The sequence below is a fragment of the Monodon monoceros genome, unplaced genomic scaffold (assembly GCF_005190385.1).
Source record: "Monodon monoceros isolate NGI ecotype Baffin Bay Population unplaced genomic scaffold, NGI_Narwhal_1 Super_Scaffold_21, whole genome shotgun sequence".
Classification (NCBI taxonomy): Eukaryota; Metazoa; Chordata; class Mammalia; order Artiodactyla; family Monodontidae; genus Monodon; species Monodon monoceros.
The window spans coordinates 133,686,800-133,693,399 of NW_021703778.1; positions in this window are offsets into that span (position 1 = coordinate 133,686,800).

A 6,600-nucleotide genomic window follows, 5' to 3' on the forward strand; every position below is an offset into this window, starting at 1 on the left:
ATGTGAAAGGAGGCTCACAATAGGAAATATCTCACAGGCCTGGAGTGAGGATTAAATGAGAAGATATATAAGGTATGCCTGGCATTCAATTATTACAAGTTATGTTTATGAAAACACTTAAGCTGAAAATAAAACACCACATTAAATACTCATTTTGGTACACAGGTTATCGCAACATCTTTTAAAAGCATATTTTTCCATGCACTCTGCTGAAAAGAACATTTACTTTTTGGAATTGTGGTAGATATGTCACACAACATGAAGAATTCCAGAATCATTGATCTGGGTTTTCTTTACCTGAACTGTTGGTGTGAGAAGATAACAACTAGAACATGGCTGACAATTGACTCTGCCTTTTTCTTTTAACAACAGTAGGGCTTTTAATCCTTGCATTCAGAGTAATACCTGTCAATCACTTTTTTCCTAATTAAATTTACCTGGAGTTCATTTTAAAGAAAATAATTTGTTCAACCCAAAGTGGTTGCATATTTATGCTACAATTAGTTAAGAACTCCACAAATGAACCCCTCCCCCGAGCCTCTGTAAAGAAAGGAGAATGCAGTTGAGAGCCTACAAGATTTCAGAGCAATTAAGCCTAGAAATGCAGGTGTTTGAAACACCTGTTCCCCTTCCCACCCATGCGGACTGCCCTGGCCACCCCTCATCAGTAGGTTAAAATAATTAACTTACCCTTTTGGGAGAAAATCCCAAGAACTGCTAAGGGCAAGGAGTCTCCTTTTCTCCCCTTTCTCAGATTAAAAGAGAAAAATAAAAAGGTTCATGGGTGGTCTGCAAATAGGAGGGGAAAAAAAAACTTTCCTCTTCTAAAAAAAAGGGAAAATCAATGACAAGGAAGACATTGTCTCCCCGAAGCAGACTTAGTGGCTTGCTTAGGTTCAGAATTCTATGTTTGTTTTGTGAGAGTGATTGCAGGGCAGCTCAGGAGCATGAAAAAGCCTATTTTAAGGGATATTTCTGTGAAGAAATAAAGCAATTGGGGAGGATGTGATTTTGCCTGACCTGTCTTTTGTGAATACCTGCGAATTTATATTAAATTTCAACGAGAGTCCCTCACGAGCGTGAATGGTGGAAATTTTATTGGGGTTTTTAAAAACAGAATAATAGTCCATAGAGAGGAAATCATGAAATTGTTAGAAAAAAAGAGTTCAGTGTGGCAATTTTAATCAATTCACTTTTGGCTGTTATGCTTTGTGTATTTCCGTTTTTTTCCCCTGAGCTCCATTAAGGCTAACTTTGAATACTATTCAGCAAAAGTAGAAAAGGTCGTGAAGGTAATTTTGTTTTTATGATTACTGGTACTTTCTCTGTTCAAAGCACAAATTATGGAACCTTTCAGCATTTTTAATTGGAATAGGTATTTTTGGAAGATGGAAGGATGATACAGGTCGGGGATCTGCTGAAGTTGGAAACTGGTTCAGTATACATGCAAATATGTACATGCATTTATATTTTTCCATCTTTCTTGAGGTGACTTAAGGTGACTCCAGTTAGATTTTGGACTTTGAAAGCTTTGTGACGATGCCCACATGAAATAGATGGCAGGCAGTATGATATTAATTCAACGCCTAATTCTGACCAATATATTTGATTATATAATGCCTTACGGTTTTAAAAGCATTTTCCCACTTGAGATGTGTAAGGCAGGACTTACAACACCTATCGTAGGGAGGAGAAAATTAAGGGTTTGGTAGAGCCGTCCACAGTGAGGGAAGGAGAGCTACTCTGGTTATGGAAGGAGCTTGGGCAGCTGGATATAGAAGAAATGATAAAACTGCGACTTCTGCCCCAGGCTTTCTGATGCCAGATCCAGTGCTACTTCCACCACCACCCAGGCCAGGTGAATTCTTCTCCCGTACAGCGTGGCATTTGCACAAACCAGGGCTGAGGCTCGCTGTTCTAGCCGCGAGCTCCTGAGAGCAGCAGTATTTTTAAATGACCAGCAGGTGGCGGAGTAAACCCTGTTCCCAAATCTATCCCAGGGATGTTTGTTATTTGAACATTAACGGCTGGAAAAAAAAAATCAGTAGCAGCTCAAATAAACTTAGCATTCAAGGTTTCATTAAGATGTCAGCAACAACACATATATATGGAATCTAAAAAAAAAAAAAAAGGTTCTGAAGAGCCTAGGGGCAGGACAGGAATAAAGATGCAGACGTAGAGAATGGACTTGAGGACATGAGGAGGGGGTAGAGTAAGCTGGGACGAAGTAAGAGAGTGGCATGGACATATGTACACTACCAAATGTAAAATAGATAGCTAGTGGGAAGTAGCCGCATAGCACAGGGAGATCAGCTCGGTGCTTTGTGACCACCTAGAGGGGTGGGATAGGGAGGGTGGGGAGGGAGACGCAAGAGGGAGGAGATATGGGGATATATGTATACGTATAGCTGATTCATTTTGTTATACAGCAGAAACTAACACACCATTGTAAAGCAATTATACTCCAATAAAGATGTTTTAAAAATATCAGCAACAATAATATTTAACAGAAAGACTTGAGCCCACTGTCAAGCTAAATGCTTACTATAAGGTGTGCTGGCCCCTTTTTTTTTTCTTTGCATTGTAACATAATTGCAAAGCCGTTTTAAAAAATTCCAGTTCTCTCTTTTTCTCTTACTCTGCTACTGAGTCGCAGAGAAGTGCTGGCTTAATACTCGTTTGAGTTTGTTTTCTCTGTAAGGAAATCTTTGTAAAACAGTACAGCTCTATCTAGGTCCAGGAATGTCTTCATTAAGTGTTCACTGTAGAGCCCTGGTCTCCCAACTGCTCCTAGCCTGGCGCTCTGGGAGGCTAGCCTACAGGAACTGCTGGAATGACATTACAGTCCTGGCTGTGTCCTGAGGTGTACCACGGAGGCGAACCATAGAAGCCCCACTCCTCACCAGAGTCTTTCTCTCCTTCACAGTGTCTTACTTCATAGTGCTATGATTTAAAAGATTTGTAAAAGGAGTTTTCCCCAAACTCCTTTGTTAAATGCTTTCTTCAGATGTTTTCACGCATTCTTGGCATGCACCAATAATAATGCACCAATAAAAGGGGTTTCTATCCAGACATTTCCAGCAATTTTTACTTTAAACACAATCATATATAAGTATTGTACCCATCCACATTCTCAGTTCCATACATACACACGTTTGCCTTTGCATGTGTGTAGGTTTTTGCATACCTTTGTAAAAGTATCAAATTTCATTACAGTGAATTTCACTGGATTATCCAACTCCCCATATTGTCTTGGATTTTGATACCTCAAATACGTTTTAACTAAATGAAAGGAACGAGGTTATAAATAATAGGAATTAAGTGATACCATCTACTTCCTATTACTTATAACTTAGAAACCTGAAGATATTTTATCTGCAGTTTCCTTTTTGATGTGAGATTTGCTATATGAACATAGGCATCCATTAGTGAATAAAGAAAAACATTGAAAATATATGTGTTAATATCTATTTTTGTGTGCTTTGTCTTTTTCAAAAAAAGATTTCAAAAAGACAGAGTTACAAGAGAGTTTGTACAGAATCACTAGGGACTTTAAACATTTTATTTTAAGGATGAAAAGATCGAGGCCCAGAATGGTTATGGGCTTTGCTCAAAGGGATAAATCGAACTAGAGATTGAAGAGGGACTGGAATAGGAGGTGTTCATCAAATGTTTGTGAATTAAATAAGATGGAGAATAATTCAGTGAAACTTTTAAGCTGTGTTAACGAATAGGTGAGCAGCTGTGAAAGGGATCAAGAAAGTAGAATGGTTATGGGGAAAGGTGGAAATGTATATGTTTATGCGGAGTGGCATTCTACAGCTGGCATGCATAATTACTGAGAGTGGCGGTTGTTTCTGGATATTTTAAAGAAATCATTCTCTTTGGGAATTTGAGAGCAATGCCTTCCTCCCAAATCCAGGACATTTTGGAGAGTGGAATAGAGTTCAATGAGAGCTGAGAAAAGAACCCAGGAATCCCTGCATCTCATCTCCTTTGTGTACCAAGGAGACAATTCTAGGGGAGGACTAAAGTCCAATAATAATTTCATTTATATTACAAATATTTTAACACATTTAACTTCTGAGATTTAATAAAATGTATTAATAACTGACCCTTCTAGAATTACATAATATCTTTTGTGCATTGATATGCATTTCAGCTGACCAAAAAAGGGTAAATGTTAATAATGTGTTAGCTGTCTACTTGCTCTCTCTCTAAGTCACCCTAGTCACCAAGTAAAGAATGGGACTAATTTAGCATATCTCAAATCCTGTCATAACACTGTTCCTTTTAAAATGAATTCAAGGGAATCAAGCAGTACAAAAGAATCCACCAGGAGTGGGACAAGTGTGTTGACGGTGATTTCAGAAGTCATTTTGTCGTTCCCCGAAATTGAAAATTCCATTTCACAGCCATGTTAAACTCCTCCTGTGCCCAATTCCCCCACTGACAAGTACATACATAAACACACACACACACACACACACACACACACACACAATTTTACAAGGACCCTGAACTGTCCTATCCAGGATTATTTTTTATTTTTGGAACAATGTTAAACCTACATAAAATTTGCTTTAAAAATGTGCACTTTTTGTTTGCTTTTCCAACATCATGTGTTTCTTTATTTTATAGATTGGATTGAGAGCTGGAAGATTTTTTTCCCTGCTTCATCCTAAAAGCCTAAGGATCAATGCCAATTGCATACTTATATATCAAAGCAACTTTTCCAGCTGTGCTCCAACTGTTTTCTATTGTGCTCACTACCGTGTCCTTGGTGTCATTTTTCTGATTTGAGTGAAACCTATGCAAGACATTAATTGTGTCTCATTACTGGCCCTGCTCTTCTCTTCAGTCCTGCTATGTATGAATGCTCCAAGAGAAATACAACTGATAAACAAAACAGCAGTGTGCTCCTCTGTACACTGTCCACAAGGCAAAGAGTATACCAAAAATTCATATTTGCCAGTGTATTTCAGAGCATTTTGTGGGGCTCTTTTAAAAAGGCTATTGCTCTATTTCTACCACGATACACTTCAGACCTGAGTATTGGGGTATTTTAACAAGAAGGGTAATAATTATGAATTCTTTCCATTAAAATATTGCAGGATTTTGTGCCGCATTATCCAAAACTAACAATAAAAAGTGCTGCTATTGAAAAACTGGGGAAAATGTAAAACAGAAAAATACAAATGTTGCTAGGATAGTTTCTGAATAATTTGTTAATAAAACAACATTTTGGCCTGTGTTATGTACAATTTGGATTCAAAGCAGCCAAAGGAGTGAGTAGTAGAACCTACATTTAAGTCGCATTTAAGTATTTTCTAAATCTATGGCATAAAAATGCTAATTTTGATTTAAAATTTGATAAATGTCACTTTAATATGGAGGTCATGAGAGTGATTACTAAATAACGTAAAAATCATTTATTCAGAGAAGCCTTATAATCTCCAGAGGCAAACCAAGAATACCCCTTTGGTACCAAGGGTACCAAACCCTTCAGCCATTCATTATATAGAACTACTTTAAAAGTTACTTTCTCTTTTGTTCAGCCAGAGGGTATCAGAGATTATAAGAATGTGAAGTCCATCAGCTATCAATTTCAGGTCTGACTAAAATAAGAGCTAATATAATTAGAACACTTTTATCTGAGGGCAATTTCTGGAATAAGACACCATTATATAGCAGAGAAAAGTTTTAAGAATTACAGAGAACATTAAATCAAAGTGATGAAATTTTTGGATTTCAATATAATCTTTTAAAATTTACACATATTTCCATATGTTCACATGATCGATAATCTCACAATGTTGATTATTCAGTGGCAAAATGTAATATTTATTTGACATTTTTGTGCACCAACATGAACTTATTTTAACACTATGTTTATTGTAGGTATAAGTGTGTTTCCTGCAGTTTTGCTCACTAAGAATATAGAATACTTTAAGTGGAAATAAAAATCCATCCTCAAAGATTACATCGTTAAGGGAAAAAAAAATCTCTTGACAATTACTAATTAATTTTCGTTAACACATTTATAGTACAAGAAAAAGTGAATATTTTGGGAGGCCAATGGCCTGAAATTATACTTTCTTGTATTGAAAAAGGTTAATTAGGAATTGAGCTCAAAGTTAATTTTTTGAAGGTCAGCTGCTATGCTATTGGGTCCTGTGACCCTGTCTCAAGTAATCACAGCATTAACATACAAGTTATAGCTTTCCTTTCACTTGATGACATAATCTCTTTAATTGGTGTCGGGAAGCCTACATGTGAAAGAACCGTGGAAAACACCTAGAGACTATAATTTTACTCTCTCCATTCACAGGGCAAAAGAAACAAGCCTTAAGAATGTACTGGAGACTCATTACAACCCCTAGGCTGTCAACACAAAGCCCTCACATTTCAACCAAGAGTTTTAGGAATGATCAATTCTGTTTAGCTCTAACTTCGGCTGGTGAACTATTAACCTTTTCAGAAAAACTGGTGAATGCTAAATGTCAGATAATCTTCTATGAGAAAGCTAAGAGGGAGGATAATGTGGTTTAACTGATTAGACATAAATGTGCAAAGTTATTAAGCATACTCTCTGAAAGA